Source organism: Myodes glareolus, chromosome 21 (genome assembly GCF_982192425.1).
Source record: "Myodes glareolus chromosome 21, mMyoGla1.1, whole genome shotgun sequence".
Lineage (NCBI taxonomy): Eukaryota > Metazoa > Chordata > Mammalia > Rodentia > Cricetidae > Myodes > Myodes glareolus.
The window spans coordinates 55,899,088-55,917,015 of record NC_142046.1 but is presented as its reverse complement, the minus strand read 5'-3'; the positions used below and the strand labels follow the sequence as shown (position 1 = coordinate 55,917,015).

Genomic DNA, 17,928 nt, shown 5'->3' with positions numbered 1-17,928 from the left:
TGAAAAGTCAATGGATCCTGCAGTCTTACGTGTGCGGCAGAGTGAATGGCACTTGCGTGTTACAGGAAAGTGCTTACATTATATATAATGCATAAAGAGATGTACCTAGCCTTTAGCACACCAGATGGTCCTGCTTAGAAGCCTGAGTTATCTGGGGAATGTGGTAGGGACATTTTGCAGTAAATACACTACTTGATTGACTTTTTTTTAGGCCTCGCCGCTTAGGCTGATTTAGATAATTTAGGGAGGAATATAAATTTTAGCAATGAAAGACAAAGCTTACTCATTTCCTCCCTCCCCCACCCCGCATTTTGTAGTTCTTAAGAAGGGTGGGGAAGGGGCCCTTTTTGGTGAACCCTGTGGAGGTGGTAAAGCAGAATGGAAGACGCTTTCCCTATCTGTAATATTGTTCAGTGTAGCAAACCCTTTTTCTTGTTACAGAACAGTAAATGGGGTGTTTAATTTGGAATTCAATGTAGGCACGAGTCAAGGTGCAGCAGTTTTATTGCAGAAATACAATTTTATTGGAGGCTGAAGATTTAATCTACACCTTACGTAGAGAGCCATAAACGGCAAACCTATTTTACATTTTGCATAGCATCTGATATATGTAATTCCTGGCCTAATTTTAGAGTTTGAAAAGGTGGAAGAGTCACAATGCACAGGTTTAAATTCTCCAATGCCTCAGCTACAGCTGACATTTTCAAATGAACGCTTTCCTGCTCTTTAGTCATGGCTCCAAAGCCCTTTCTTCCCCATGGTGACTGAGTTTGTGCCACAGCCCTGTCACAGCTTTCTGACCAGGTGAGCCACAAAGCCACCCTGAGAACAACCCCATGTGGCAGCAAATGCTTCCTTTGTTTAATTTTGTCTGGGACACTGTTCAACTTGAAAGCAAGATGCCTAGAAGATGTAGGCACTGTGCGTCCTATTGTTCTTAATACGTCTTAGGGTCATATTTTGGTATCTGTTCAGATGCATGTATCGGGAATAAAATATCTGCAATGTAAATTTGGGAGGACTGAATATGAAATAGACGATCAAATGCTTTTAAATGGAAAGCTTGAATGACGTTGGAATCCAAATGTTACGAATAATGCAGTTTCTTACACACACACACACACACACACACACACACACACACACACACACACTGCCCTTCCATCTGTTTGTCTTTGAAGCAATATCCAGAGATCTACATTTTTACCTCTTCTTTACCACCAGGTGGCGCCCTTTGTTTATGGACATCTGTCCATTTCCCTTTTTTTTTTTTTTCCCAAGGATGCTTCCAAATAAATAGCTCCAGAGCTAAAATACTGTTGCAAACACCAAAATTTAACACACTGACATAAAAAAGCTAAGGCTTTTCAGGCATTGGTATAATAAACTTTGCTTCGAGACTCCTATCGCTACTAGATTTAACTGTGCACACATTTTCCCCCTTACAACTCCGCACACAGCAGAAAGAGCACTGTTGTGGGTGCCATAAACAGTTCGCGGCCAGTCTGCTTTACACGGCGCTGTCCTCCTATACTCCTAGATATTTGGCACCTGCAGTCAAAAGAAAAACATTAAAATACTCTGCTCTACGGTTTTTTGTTTGTTTGTTTTTCCTGTCTTAAAAGCCTAAAACTTATAGCAAAAAAATATGTTTTTTTTTCTTTAGACAAAAGAGACTGGTGATCAGTTGTCAGTGCTAGAGGGTCAGTCCTTCTTCCAGCCAAGTTCTTTCTTCAATTTAAGATCCAGTTCCAGGGAGTCTGAGACCATTTTAGCTGTGGTTCTGTTAAGCAAGCAGCTAATCCAAGCCAAATGCTGCTAGCAAAGGTGCATTATTTAATAATTGTCTTCTTAAGAAATTAAGCAAAACATAAACATTTTTACATTAGATTTACATTAGATTCTTGACTCAAAACACAAACATTTTTACATTAGTTTTACATTAGATTCTTGACTCGCTTGTGCAAATAACTGTGGAATGAGTTTGTTTACCTGAGCCAGCTTGCCAGTGACCCCCCCCCCCGAAATACCGGGCTTTTTCACAAGCGAGATTCTCCCATGGGATCCTTTTCTTAAGGTAGATTATGAACTGGGAGCAGGAAGGTGTCTGTTAATGGCATTCATTTGGTGTCATTGTGGAATTCCATATCTCACTGAAATTTTCTGTTGCATTTAAAAAAAAAAATCTTCCCCCCACAGGAATTTTGCTCTCCTTGTTCCTACCATCTTTCATGTTTCCCCACACATCTGCTAAGCACTATGTGTGTGCTTTGTTTGAGCGGTCCCTGGACCAGAGAATGTTGGCTCTCCTTCTTGTATACAAACAGGTTTTGTGACGGGAAGCTAAACGCACATGAAGGACCCCTCATTCAACCCATGCAGGATCACCATTTTCTGTCCGCTCGCACACAATAAGATGGTGGCCCAGGAAACAGTTAACACACTGTGCCCGCCAGATCTGTCTTGCAGAGGATTCAGTTCTCTAATCCCAAATTCAAGATGCTTTTTTAAAGGCTGTTAGGAGGTGCCTTAAAAAGGGGGTTGTTTTGTTTAAATAGACCAAACGTGTCCGTGATGGTGGGTGGGTGGGTGGGTGGGTGCACAATGCCGGAAGAATCGCCCGCGTGTGGGTGGGGAAATGACGGAAAGCCCTAGCCGAGAATGGACGCTGAGAGCGAAGGCAGACCTCAGTCAAAAGCACTGAGGTTCCTGGAACCGCCTCTAACGTTCGCAGGGCGCCTGACGAATTTGGCCTTGATGGCTTCGCTCCTTTCAGCAATCACTGCTTCCAGTTTGAGTTGAGAAATTTTAAAGATTTGGCAGGGGTTTTATTTTTTTTTTTGGTTTTGTTTGTTTTGTTTTGTTTCTAATATCTTCTAAAAATTAAAAGCAGCCCCACACTCAATTTTCACCTTGGAGTCCCCCGCCCCTGCTCATTTATTTCTGTTTTAATTGGGGGAAGGGAAGAAAGCCAGACAGACCACCCTTCCTCTCCTCTTCCTCTGTTCTCATTTTCAGTGATTCCAAATGCTGCTGTGGCTCTTTTTAAGTGTGGAAATTCTCGTTTTTCTACAGTGTTTCAGACTCACACAGATCCTTGGGGATACAGCGAGGCACCAATTGCATACGGGAAATGAGCCCGGTCGCGGCTAGAAAAAGCTGCCTGTGCTCATTTTCCACGAAGAGCAGAAGTCACGAGTGACTTTTGTTTGTCTGTTCCTAGCACAACGACCCGAGTTTGGTGTCGTTGGGTTGGATCAGTTTGAACCTGTGAACCTACTAAAGTGTCCCACAAAATTTAATTTGACTTCTTTCTATAAACATTTCCAGTGTTTTCAAGTGTGTAATAAACAGGTTAAAGTAAAAACTCCTTCCCTCCATGTCCAGAAGGAATTATAAAAGGCTACTGTCTGCCATGAGAAATAGCCCTGCTGGACCCACCAGCGGGTTATGTAATGTGTGCTATAGACCACCAGGGGCTGACTGGCAAACACCAATACCTTTCTCACGGAATCATTAGCTATAGTCAAACACAGTGTCAACGTGAAGAGCTGGGAGCTTGACCCAACTGCCTGGATTTGCCAGCCTTTGTTTTTATTCTTGGCATTCATATTAAACACTAGCATGTAACTTTATAAATTAAATATGTTATCTGATACACTGGTTTTCATCTCTTCCATCAACAACGCATTATTTTGTGAGGATACTATCTAAAGTTGATTTTTTCAGCGAACATTAAAACTCTCGAGAGAGATGCAATTTAAAACCAAGAAGAAGCAGCTAGCATTCATTTTTTTCTTGTTTTACCTTTTGAGATGAAATTAATGGATTTTTTTTTTTGAAATTTAAATCTTAAAACAGTATCTGCCTCCAACTGAGAAAGGCTGGTCTGGAACTCACGGGGTGAGGTGTGCCTGAGTTTCTGGCCTGAGCTGTCAATCACCACGTGAAATATAGTCTTTATTATGGCTTTATAGTTTGAGACCCTGCTAGGCTTCTGTGTGCACCAGGATTAGTGGCTCTGTGTACCTCAAACAAAGCCAACCCAATACATTTAAGATTGCGGCTGAAAAATGTCATGTCAGTGGCCCCCAATCAGGTGCTAGAAGAAGGATTCTGGGATCATTTAAGTTCAAAAATTAAGTTTCATGTTCTTAATTGGTGTCATATCCTGTTCGGGGTCTACAGTGCTTAAATCAAAGGGAACACAGGAACCTGCATGGGAAACAAAGCACTAGCTCCTTTCATCCCTTGGCTCAAATGTTCTTCCCCTCAACACTAATTTTGGTTCGAACACTTTCAGGCAAAGACAACAGGAAACAGTAAACGTGGCAACACCGTGAAAATAATTTTTGAATGTACTCTTTCTCTCCGTGTTCAAAGGGTGACTTCTACAAGCTTCAGAGGAAATGGCTGTACCATTAAATGCCGTGCTGACGAAAACAGCCACCCCTCCAGCAGAATGAGGACCCCTCTTCATTTCATAAATCTTTCCCGAGTACGCCAGAGCCAGGAACTGACTCCGCCTCTCACATCAGCAGCCTGAAGTCTTGGTACGTCAGAGTAGTGTGTTCAAAGGGGAGCAAGGGCACCTGACAAAAACTTCGGGCGCAGGGATGCAATTGTAACTGACAGCCAGATGTCTGCTGGGTGGATGCAACTACCCTCATAAGACCGCAGATGCCTGGAGATGTCTATAACCAAGCAGTGAGTCAAAGGAATGATTGGCAGATCAGCAACAACATCACAAACCAGCAGTGTGGACCACAAAGTTGCTGCAACTGATAAAGACTTCAGATGTCAAGAGTGGCAACTCAGTTCCTTCCCCCACCCTCCCATCACCTCCTCCGGGATTCCTCCCCACAAACAAAAGCTTGTTAGTGGTTGAGAGCCCAGCAGGAAATGTTTTGACACCCAATGCCAAACATCAATCCATCACGGAAACCTTTAATACACTTAAGTGTTTAGATTATGGAGGCAAGCAGGGTTCCAATAGAAAGGCCCTTCCTTGTGGACTATGGAGACTTCATCATTTGACTAACTCCACACTGCCTGTATTGTTCTCCCTTCTTAGTCAAAGAATATCATAAAGGAAAATATTAAAGATCAAATAGAAAGGAAATCTGTTTTAATTGTGATTAAAACAAGAACCAGCCTGGAGCTATTTTTCTTTCATTGTGAATGTTATAAAACACAGAAAGTTTTCTCAGTAAAATATATGTGTATATACTTGAATAGATGAACATACATATGTAAATATATAGGTATAGATGAATAAATATGTGTATGTAATCTCTTAACCTATCTAGGTACACATTCCTTCAATATTTTGCAAATATTCTTGAAAGGCGTGTGTTTGAGATTCGTAAGCTAAGCAAAACATCACGGCCGTCTAGTCTAAATGTGCATTAGGGATCTGGAAGAAACTCAGTACACGTGTCTCACTGCATGAAACCATTTGAAAGCTTCATTAATATTATCAAGTTAGATGTGTTAGATATTTATCAAAATATAACTATATTTGGTGTGTTTAGTCTGTTAGTGAGATTCGGCGAACATTTTTAGTGTCTGTGAATTATTAGTTTCGACCAACAGCTTTTGAGCAACCGAAATGTATGTCCTTTTAAGCATATTATTTTAAATTAAGTTTTTAGAGAGGTACTTAGCCTTAGTATTCCAAGTACATCTCCTTTGTGTGGCATCCTTGTATAGAGCCTCGGTATCTAACACCATAGGTTTCCGCTCCAAACCCATTTTGAGGCCTCCACTTTCCCTAAGAAATATCATAACCGGAGGCCTTTCAAAGTAGCTGCTTTAGCACGAGGCCCTTCCTGTGCAGCTGGTGGGACACTCTGGTCCCTCCAGTTGCTTTCTTAGACAAGTTGCTTCATGTGGATACATGTACTAAGTCTGCAAACAGAAGCCTCCCACCCACTTTCCTGGAAACAACACTCCCAGAAAATACGCTGACCAGGAAGGAACGGCAGGGGTGAGAGCCACAGCCAAGGCACTGAAGCATCTTAACAAGCACTAATTAAATGTCCGTGCTTAAGAAATATGGCTTCAGAAAGCCAAATACAATAACTCCTTACAGATGGCTTCAGGGACTAACAAGGCTGGTAGGAAGCAGCGCATTAAGATTGGTGTCCCGAAGTCTCTAAGACCCATTAGTGTTTGGGGGTGGCATTCACTTCAGGAAGGTGCTCCGGATGCAAAGTGGCCATTCTCCTGCTGTCTCCACTCCCCTCCAAAGGGATCTGAGCATTTCTTCTAACACATCTCACTGAAACAACAAATCAACTGAATATACATATGTGCATAGAAGCAAACATACATACATACAGCTTAAAATCAGTTTGGTTGTTGTTGGGGTTTTTTCTTTGTTTTTTTGTTTGTTTGTTTGTTTGTTTTTTGACGAGTATAGAGTCATACTGGAACACATTTCTGAACCCGGAAACAAAAGATGGGAGCTGCATTGTGTCACATCACTGCTGCCTGCTCCAGTACACAGTAGGGATTTATTTGATCACTGTTCATTCATTTACTGAGTGGACGTTTCTTCAGTGGTCACTCTATGCCAGGCCTGAACTAAGTTGTGTAGATAAAGTGACCAAGCAAATAAGTATGGTCAGTAGCCACCTTCCAGAGAGTACAGCCTGTACTGTAAGACATGTGTTAAAGTGATGGGTAAGTGGAAGAAAGAAAGGATAGATGGAAAGAAGGAAGGAAGGAAGGAAGGAAGGAAGGAAGGAAGGAAGGAAGGAAGGAAGGAAGGAAGGAAGGAAGGAAGAAAGGAAGGAAGGAAGGATGGATAGAAAGCTAGATGGATAGAAATATGGATGGATAGGTAGAAGGTACTTAAGGGGACAAGGTTCCTCAGGTTTGGTAACCTACCATGGTATCTGATGAGAATGAGATCCTTGAGCTGAGCACATCCAAGGAGGTGCACAGCCTGAACCCAGGAGAGATGTCACAAGACAAACTCCATGGTGGCCACTGTCTCATCATGGCCCAGGAATGGATGTTATCTTGGTATTTAAGCTACATATCAGGGTCTCTGAAGTCAGTGAGATTTCCCAGGCCTGGATTACCTGTTCAGAATTATGATGGGTATTCCTGGTGGAACCTGGAAGTAGCATCCTGGTTATAAAGGAACATTTACAACTCAGACAAGGCAAAAAAATAGTTTATGCTTTCTGTGAATCACTGGAAGGCCAGCAGGTGCTTCTACACTCAAGACTTTCTTTAAGAAGAGCCTTCATATTTCCGGTTATTTGCACAAAGCACTAGGAGAGATGCTCCACCGTCCAAACTGTCTCTTCTCCCCCGCCCCCTGTGGCAGGTTTCCTGGCTCCCTTTGTTAGTTTACTTGTATTTACTTGTATGCCTGGTCAATGACTTCGTATTGAGATTATCCACTGTTTCTAGACCTATGCTGCAAACCGATACTCCATAGTAGAATAACAGTAAGAACCAGCAAGGCTCCCTGGAAGGGACCTGGAGACTGTCAAATCTGCTCCTTCCAAAGCAGTTGACACAGCCTTCAAAAGGAACATTGAGCAGGGGCCCTATCTCCAAAGTGCTGCCAGGTAAAACTGGATGCTTGGAATAAAGAGTCAATCTTGTCAGACCAGTGAGAGGTGGGAGGAAGAAATCAAATCAGAAAAACCTCCTGCCAAAATGGATGTTTTCCACAAAACAATAATCAACTAGATTGCCTCTGTCCAATTGGTTGCTCAGCAAAGGGAATTCCTGGATGGGTGGGATGATGGGGTAGCCATCTCCAACCCCACAGAACCCCCCATACTGTGTCACTTCCACACTCATGAAACAAGGGATCTCCCCAGGAAGGTGCGGAAGATGGAAGACTGACTGTAGAAGTGGTAATATTTATTTCATATGTTCACTTAACAAACATCTCCTGAAAATCTTCAGTATCATTTGCCGAATAGCCCTCCACACATTCATATGCCGCACACAAACATGCACACATAATAAATAAACAAATAGCAGTTAGAATCTATGTGATCTTCACTACTGAATGAAATGCACCATTCTATTATTTCATTTTCATAGATGAGGAAGCTGAGGCCCAATAGTGTTTCAGGCTTACCTGGGTTCAGGAACAGAGATACATATTTCCAATATTAGATCCAGAGGACCATTGAGAAGACATTAAACTCATATTTAAATATAATGCTCACATATTATCCAAATGTTAGTGATACTTTGTGGGCTGTACATCTCATTCTTTGTGACTTCCTTTCTCTTTGGATCTTTTCAAAGAGGGGCCACAGGCAGAGTGTTTCAGACCAGAATAATGTTTCCTTGTGCCTTACCAAACTCTAGAGGTGTCTCATAGCCGACTCCCATACAGTGACCCAGGACCGTCTGTCACCACGAGGTGAGACATTAGGGAGGAACAAGAATCTCAGGAGACTTAGACAAGAGAGACTCAAGTTCAAGGCTAGCCTGGGGTGTAAAATGAGTTCAAGACCAGCTTGTGAGACCTTGAGAGACCTTGTCTTAAAATTCAAAGAACGTTAGAGATACCACGCAGTGGCAGAGCAAGTGGCGTGCCCAAGACTTTGAGTTAAGTCCCCAGCATTCCCAAAAAAACTGAGTCGAGGAAAGTATAGCTACCAAAGTATAAACACAGGCACAATCAAAGGAGAGAGAATTGCTTTCCCTCTGGTCCCCACAGCCAGCTCTGGGGTCACCTTGCAGCCATCTGCCACTGCCTCCCAGCTGCCCACCCCCAACCACAGGCTGCTTTCCTTCCAGTTCCTTTAGTAGAAGGCAGCCTTAGGACAGAGCCACAAGGCGCACAGAGACAGAAGACACAAAGTCTTGGCTTGTCATCTGCTGTGGAAGAACCCAGGGAAGACATCAACCTCCTACGGCCTCCATTTCCTCATCTGTATATATAAAATATTGAGAAAGTGCATTCATCAAACACTGATCATCTAATGGGATCGTGCATTTTGAGAAGCGTGGTGGTTATAACTGACATGCAGTAAGCTACACATATTTGGGAGATGCGCGTTTGTGAGAGGATTTGTGTGGCGATCAGAAGGCGTTGATCTCTTCTGGACTTGGTCACCCTTCTTCGAGTCACTTCCTGGTGGGTTTTGGGGGGGGTGTTCATAATTAGTGCTAACCTTGCATGATCCACCTCATTTTACACCCTTCCCTGGTACACTGGAGCAAAACAGAGTATCTGACCTCACTTCACCTTTTCATCTGACTTTCCCTTTGAATATCAACAGCATCCCTCATCCTCATCACACACTGCCCACAACCTTTTCCCATGCACCCTCCAGCTCCTGAGTCCCGAGGAAGAGCTCTTAGCCAGGCACTGTGCTAGGCTGGGGATATTTCTCTGAGAACAAAACAAATTTATGGCAATCCAGTACCTTCCAGAAGAACCTCTAGGTAGTAGTGTTCACCCAAAAGAACCATCCTTCTCTGGGACCTTCCCCCTGCGAAACCCTTTTAATTACCATTAATTAACTACCCCTTTACAGCCATTGTACTTGCTTTTATACACCCTGAAGTGTGATTTCATTTCCTAACATTCTCACAGGGATAAACACTACATAGGAACACATTCTTTTACACTACATAGGAACACATTCTTTTCATACTCCCGCGGCACAAAGTAGACATATAAAATACTTATTGGTCTAAGAAGACAGCATCGTCAAGGTGCAGGACAGGTAAGAAATTTTCCAGGGGATCGAGACCGACCATTGGTCCTCGGTGGACTAGCTGGCCCTGATGAGAGGATGCCACCAACAAGGACAGTCCGATTCACAGCGCGTCCAAAGCCAACCACAGGGGAAGCCATCCTCAAGGACATCTTCCTGCTGCCGGGCAAAGGCAAGTGTCTCCTAGCAACAGGATTCCCGGACTTCCTGTCCTGGGAGCTGGCTGTACTGGCTGCCTTGTGGGCATGGTTTTACTTACTGGCCTTACTGATGAGGTAACTTTCAGGACTACGGTCTGATCTCCAGGCCCTCTGCCTCGGTGAGAGCTGAGGTGTCGTCTCACCCATAAGATCCTTCTAGCAATGGTCAAGACTTTCGTATTTTAAGAAATATTTGGTCTTAGCCTGCGAAGGTGCGGGTACATTTTTAAAAGATGTTATGTACATCAGGGCAGTTGGTTTGAAAGACACATAAAAGGGGAAAAGCTTGCATCCTTTCCATCCAATAATCAAAAAGTACTCAGACCTGTTTCCTTAGAGATGCGCTTGTCACTCAGCCCCTGTTACGGCAATAACGTTTGACTTGGCGAGTTCGTCGACGCACAATGAAAGGGAAGTCCAATTTTAAAAAAATGGCTCAAGACCCGGAAAAGCTATGATGACAGAAGGTATCTGCTGCCGTGTGAGTTGCGTGTCTACCCTAGCGATGTCCAGTCCCGTGGCTTTTATCTTCCTGACACTGGCGTTAGCATTGGCATGACATCTCAAATTTTCTCACATTTATCAAGACGCTAGATTTCTCACTGTTTTAGAATAGACTTTCTTAGGAATTTTAGAATGAAGGGTTTAAAACATATTCATAATTTCCCAAAACATCCTAATTATGAGTTGAAAGGCTAATTATTTTTCTCTCTCAGAAAAAAAAAATCCGAGATAGAAAAGGCTGAATTAAGTGTTCACACTTACACGAGACAGAAAGATGGCAGCCTAGTATTCTTTCCTAGTGAAGTCAACAAAATCTTGTTTCCCTGGTTTGAGCGCAGGGCCAGCTGCATATAGATTCGTTCGGTACCATGGTCCTCATGTAGACACGACAAGTTTGTTGGAAGTAGCTTTCATCCCCCCCACTTCCCTCCCCCCCCTTTCCTCCGTCCCTGCCGACGGACAAGTCAAAGATGACTTCTGACGATTTGGGCCACGGCAGAGGGTCACTGTGGACCACAACACCTGGCCACAGCCTCGCCTTTTCCCACGGAGTTCAGGATACAGCACACCGGCGCTATGGGCTTTCATCAGTACATCTTCTGCCCAGCAAAATTTATCCCTGGATGAATTCTTTATTCAGGACGTACTGGACAATCCCTGGAAAGACTCATGGGCTTCTTAGCTATCTTTGGGGGTTCTATGCACCTTTATTTCAGGGGTACAAAGCTAGCCATGTATTTATTTCGGTCAGAACCCTAGCATGTGGCTTTGCTCACTAGGAAGCTTGTGCACGTTTTGAGGCTTTCCTCTTTGTCTTGGGCTGTTTTTTATCCCTGAACTAGTCAGAATCCCACCATGTCTCTCGAGAGAATAACCTACCTCTAAAGTTCCTGAAGAACCCCAGGTGAAAATGAAAGCCTACTCAGCCACCCATCTGCATGAGATTTGGCTTCTTCGTCTTTAATTGGAGGTCACTGTAGATATGAAAACCAACAAATCCAGTTTTTCAAAAGAAGAAAATCATATCTCTTCCTTCTCTGCCTCCTTCTGAACATCTGTGATCTGAGAATAGGCCCTGGGGCAGAGCAAGGCCCTGAGGTAGGCCTGCACCTTACCTCCATGTCCAATACTCTATTCCCTGAGAAATTCAAGATGATTCAAAGATAGTTGGCCTGGGTTCCAGCCTCCATCATTTCTATTTCTTTTTAGTTTACATAATACTTAGAAATGGCCAAATCGACTAGGCAATCAAGGAAATCAAACACATTGCAGGGCAATGGAGAGTACTGCTAACTGTATTTCATTTCCACAGACCTGGATTAAATTCCCAGGTCTGTCACTTAGTAGCTGTGTGACCTTATGAAAGTCATTTGATTTCTCTGGGCCTTGTATTCCTTACCCATTAAATAGGAGTCATGATAACTGCTTGCATGAAAAGTGAAGAAGAAGTGAGTCCATGTATGCAAAGGGACTGGCAAGCTGTGCGCCGAGCAGCGATGGCGATGTGGTGGCGCTCTGAGCTGTGCACCATAATGTGGTGGCGCTCTGAGCTGTGCACTGTAATGTGGCGCTCTGAGCTGTGCACTGTAATGTGGTGCTCTGAGCTGTGCACTGTAATGTGGTGCTCTGAGCTGTGCACTGTAATGTGGTGCTCTGAGCTGTGCACTGTGATGTGGTGCTCTGAGCTGTGCACTGTGATGTGGTGCTCTGAGCTGTGCACTGTGATGTGGCGGTGCTCTGAGCTGTGCACTGTGATGTGGTGCTCTGAGCTGTGCACTGTGATGTGGTGCTCTGAGCTGTGCACTGTAATGTGGTGGTGCTCTGAGCTGTGCACTGTAATGTGGCGGTGCTCTGAGCTGTGCACTGTAATGTGGTGCTCTGAGCTGTGCACTGTAATGTGGTGCTCTGAGCTGTGCACTGTGATGTGGTGCTCTGAACTGTGCACTGTAATGCAGTGCTCTGAGCTGTGCACTGTAATGTGGTGCTCTGAGCTGTGCACTGTAATGTGGTGCTCTGAGCTGTGCACTGTAATGTGGCGGTGCTCTGAGCTGTGCACTGTAATGTGGTGCTCTGAGCTGTGCACTGTAATGTGGGGCTCTGAGCTGTGCACTGTAATGTGGTGCTCTGAGCTGTGCACTGTGATGCAGTGCTCTGAGCTGTGCACTGTAATGTGGCGGTGCTCTGAGCTGTGCACTGTAATGTGGTGCTCTGAGCTGTGCACTGTGATGTGGTGCTCTGAGCTGTGCACTGTAATGTGGTGCTCTGAGCTGTGCACTGTGATGTGGTGCTCTGAGCTGTGCACTGTAATGCAGTGCTCTGAGCTGTGCACTGTAATGTGGTGCTCTGAGCTGTGCACTGTAATGTGGCGGTGCTCTGAGCTGTGCACTGTAATGTGGCGGTGCTCTGAGCTGTGCACTGTGATGTGGTGCTCTGAGCTGTGCACTGTAATGTGGTGCTCTGAGCTGTGCACCATATTAAATTGTCTTGTCAATCACCACGCCGGCTGATATAAGGACCCAAACAAAGAAACAAACTTTGGAATCTGTTCCCTCAACAACTTTATAGCTTTATGATTGGTAATTGAGACCCTAGAGAAACATAAAAAAGAAAGAGAGCATCTGAACACAACCTGTCCAGCAATGTGGCCTTGGTTGTCAACCTGACTACATCTGGAATTAACTAAAACCCAAGTGACTGGGTACATCTGTGAGGGATTTTATTATTAATTAAATCATTTGAAGTAGGAAGACCCACTTTTAGTCCAGACCTTTTGAGGTAGGAAGAGCCACCTCTAATCTGTAACACATCTTCTGCTGACAGCCTATATATAAGATGTGAAAGAAGGAAGCTTGCTCCCTTCACCTGTTTGCTCCTGCTCTTGCTGTCAAGTCTGTTCCTTCACTGGCATTAGAGTCTACTTCTTCAGGATTCTGGCATATACTGAAGACAAACTGAGACACCCAGCCTTGTGGACGGAGCAACTACTGAATTCTTGGACCTTCCTTTGTAGATAGCCATTGTTGCACAGCTGGACCACAGAATAGCCTGTAAGCTATTCTATTATTCCAATAACACAGACACACAGACACACACACACACACACACACACACACACACAGAGCAGCAGATGATAACGTGGCATGCTCTGGGGTGTGTGGTGTATCTTTTGCATGCTGGAGTTTTTGTCATTCTTATTTCAACAAGACAGGGAGTGAAACTGGCTGAACTATGAAAACGAATGACCCAGTACGGTCAGCAGGGGTCTTACTAGTATTCACAGGGATGTCACAGTCCCTTCCTGATATATTCTGTAAGTTCTGTTCCCCTAGAGAACCCTGAATAGTACACTACCCATTCTTAGGAGAATCAGGGCCCCTGTGAGGCCCATACAGCCTCTGTTACTGCCTGGTGACCACAGCTGCCGCCACCAGGACAGTCTAGGAAGCAGCCCTTGGCCTCAAGCATCCAACCCCCATCTACCAGCTCACTCTGTGCCAGGTGCTGTGAAGCTTGGCTCCTGGCAAGAGCCTATTGGAGGCTAGTCTTCCCAAGGCTTGCTTTAAGCTACATTTTGGGTCCTTTTTAATTACTCTATAGGAATGAACTCTTCACAGAATGAAACGGGAGCCATTCACATCAGTCCCATTTTACAGGTCAAAGAAAGTAATCAAGAGTCTGGCACACCCAACACCACACACAAAATGTAAAGTAGCTTGGAATCAGAGTCAGCTGGGGGCTTTCCAAAGCTAATCCAGGAGACAAGCCACCTGCCCTCTGCCATCTCCTGGCCGGACAAGGGGAACCTTCGGGGCCTCTAGCTTGGTTCCCTGACTCAACTTTCTGGATTGAGATGGGTTTTCTGGATGAAGCAATTGACCTTCTCTCTTTTCTCTTTTCTCTGTGCTGAAGGCTCCAGAAGGGACTGCAGTGTCTCTGTGGATACTAGAAAGACCTCCTGACCATGCTGGGGTCATCTGTTATTTTATTTCAACCAACACACCACCCTTCTTTGAAATAAGAGTTGCAAAACTCCAATGTATAAAATCTATCTGCCACAAAAGAGATTTGCTTCATAATTTCATAATCTAATAAAACCAACTTCTGACTTGAAAATGATGGAAGCCTGTGAAGTAGTAGTTAAATTGTGCCAGACACAAGCTCCCTGAATTGGGACACAGAAGGAAAATGAATAGTTTCCTCTTGGTCCCCGCACATGGGCATCAATCCTCTTACTTAAAGCCCTATGAAATTTGGAACAACACAGTCTGAAGCCTTCTCTCCATCTCTCCCAGTAAGAGGCAGAGAATATAAGCCACTAGTTATAGCCAGAATGAAGGAGTATTTCCTCAGAACCTAACATCACTTCCTTTCTGGGCCCTTCCATTGCTATAGAGAAATCATGCAAAGAAGGAAAAAAAATCTGACCCATTTGCAAATCGAAAACATCTATGAAAAGAATAAAATGACTGCTGAAATCATTTAAGCACATCAGTTTTTTTTAAGGGTAAGTATAATCCTTCATTGTGTTCCTTTCAGAGCCTAGACCATCAAAGACACACAGTAGGCTACTAGAACAAGTACCAAGTTTTGTTCGGGGTTAACAAATGACACACAAAAACTAAAATTGCTCCCTTGAAGTTGAAATCAAAGAGCCCTGGTGAGCAGACGCATACATATCCGGAGAGAAGAGGAACATACAGTGTGTGATGGAGGCGATCCAGAGAGAGACACACATTTCCTAGGGGTCATGTTAAATAACGGCAGAACACAAAACCCCAACTCAATGTGCTGGAAACATGTGCACGCGTGCGTACACACACACACACACACACACACACACACACACGCAAAACACACTTTTGAAAAACTACTGCCGAAGTCCTCCAAAGCCGAAGTCTGCAAGAACACGTGTTATGGGCAGAGCACAGCAGCCATTTCAAAATCACCCCGTTTATGAGTCCAATCCTCATCCCTTTTATCACTTTGGCACACTGTTTATGAAATAACAGAAAGAGAAACATGAAGCCAGAGACAGAAAATTTAATTGAAAAACAAAGCCACCCACCTTGCTTCCAGAGTCAGGAAGTGCAATGGCCTTCTTCTGTAGCAAGACGGAACTTGACACTGGTCTGTCAAACGACCATGCATCTACTTAAAAGAAAGAGAAAACTGGCTTTTAAAAGGAAATAAAAGCTGCAGTATCTCAGTTCTCCTCACTGCAAGTCTTAACCCCTCAAAGATTAAAAAATAAAAGCTAAATAGAGACAACACCGTGGCTCTCTGTCAGGCAGAAGGCAGAGACCTCTGGTTTGCAAAACAAAATAAAACCGAGCAGTACCAGCAAACGTTGTTTGCAGAAGGGTACAGACCTTAAAACAGCTCGTGCCCTCCAGGGTCCCTCTTTGAGCCTTCAGGGTGAACTGGAGAAGCTGGACGCTCCACAGCAATGTCACCATCGGCTGCTTAAATGGCACCAAAGTAGACTTAGTACAGAGAGGAAAGTGACTGACAGGGATCCGCTGAGCCGGCTCCGCTGCCACTAGAACGGCCTTAAAAGCCCACACAAGGAGAATAAAAAGAAAAGCACATTTTGCAATAGAATAAATTCTTTTTTTTTTATTGAGACCGCGGAAAGTCACATGACCCCGAATGTAGCCTTTTAGGAAAGCAACAGAAATGGTGAAGAAAGGAGCGGGGGACGGCCTCCTTTCCTCCTGCCGCCTCCCAGCCTGTCCCGCCCGCAGTCCCCATTCTTCTGGGCGCATCTGTGGAGCTATTAAGTGGGATAATCCCTCTGGCCTTTGATACATTTCTGGACATGATTATTTCATTACTCGCAGTATATCAGTAGGATCATAATAAAAAGGACTTCTGACAACCTGCCAAGAGTTTTGTGGCCTTGTAAACACAAAAGTGCTCTAATAAAATTTTATTAAGTGTTAAAAAGTCATAAAAAGTGAAATAACATAAACTACAAAATTTACTGTCCTCAGCAAATGCTGAAAATATCGTCCACAGTAAAATTAAATTAGCATGTAATAGACAGAGAAGCAGTGTGGAGTGGCTTTAAAAGAGGATCCAGGGGAAAATGACACTGTAACCTAATCAGGGTCATGGGGATTTAATTCGGACCCCCACCCCCTTGTGAATAAATGTGCTGATTACAGACAAGAGCTACGGGGTTACCGGAGTCTCGCACATTGTCAATACTTTGCAAGAAATAATATATTGCAGATTGTGAGGCGCGCGGGGAGACCCAGCTAGAGTCTGGGGGGCGGCGGCGCGGGCCAGGGTGTCCACTAGGGCGCGCTGCGAGACCGGGAATCTCCAGCAGGGTGCCCACGCCGCCCGGGGCCTCGCGCGCCTCTCCTCGCCCCCTCCAAATCATATTTACAGTGTGAGGGTTCCCCCCCACCACCACCAACCACTCTTGTGACATTTTCTCCAAATCGGAAGAAAATGAAGTGTAGGTCGAGCTTTGCCGCAGGCAGCGCTCAGTCCCCTCTTTCGGATCAGGAGCCTGGGAGTGGAATGCGCTGTCCACCGCGACGTGAAACCTCGGAAAGCATGGGGGTGGGGGGCAGGCCAGAGCTCTTGGAGTGGCCGTCCACCTAAGGCGAGGCCGAAGAAGCCCGCGAGGCCGATGTCCAGCTTGTCGCGGGCCATCGGCGCTCCAGCGACTGGCGGGGGTTCAAGTCCGTTCCCGCTGGGGACAAGTACATCCGCCAGCTCCAGAGAGAAGTCTCTCTTACCTAGCCCTGTCCCGGGAGGTCAGAGTGACCCACCACCCTGGGGTCCCCGCTCCCCGCCTCCCTGCAGTGCTGGGCCATTCATCTGGTTCCAGGTCGTTGCCCAGGCACGCGGGCTCAGGAAGGCAGCTACATCGGGTTCCCCTTCTACCGGGACAGGTATGGGCCGGCGGGGCCCACGGAGAAGGAAGGTTCTCCTCAAAGCCCATCTTGGAGGCTCCGCCCGGGAAAGAGTACACCTTCCTCTCCACGCTACTCCGAGTGGTCCCTGATGGGCAGGAAAAGGCTGGAGCGCAAAGCCCTGACCTTTGCCGGCCGCCCTGGCTTTGCAAGAGAGAAGTTGCTTCCACCCACGTCTCCCCTCCCCGCAGCGCCACGCGCAGGTTTGTAAAGAGGACTGTAAAGTTATGTATCTGTATCGTCCAAGGAGAAGGATATTGGTCATGGTGCCCAGTGTGCATTTTAGCAACAGAGAATCAACATGTCACCTCTGTTTCTGCAGTCCCCAAATGATGGCAATGCTGCCTCTGAAGGGAGCGTGTCCGGGTGTTAATTGGAAGTTAGTGAAATGGGAAATGAGTAGGCAGTGACGTGTTTCGTGGCATTATCTCTCCTTAGGGATGTCCAAGATCTAAGGCTGCATGTAAGAATTAGACATTTTGCCAAAAAGTATGTGCTTTTAGTTAAATCCGACTGAAGCCTGGAAGTGGTGAGCTAAAGCGATTGCAGGGGTTCCTAGGGGTTCCGGTAGACGCTTGCAGGGGG

At 45.1% G+C, this 17,928-nt stretch overlaps 1 long non-coding RNA gene across 1 annotated transcript in view; it reads right to left on the bottom strand.

The window, feature by feature from the left end:
* The window catches only part of LOC146890386 (uncharacterized), a 150,122-nt gene extending 134,064 nt beyond the window's left edge, over positions 1-16,058 (bottom strand). The window contains exons 1-2 of the long non-coding RNA XR_015735891.1: positions 15,784-16,058; positions 15,480-15,562 (exon numbers count right to left, since the gene is read on the bottom strand). This is a non-coding gene — a long non-coding RNA (uncharacterized LOC146890386). The remainder of the gene's footprint in view (positions 1-15,479; positions 15,563-15,783) is intronic.
* Positions 16,059-17,928: the final 1,870 nt, after the last annotated feature.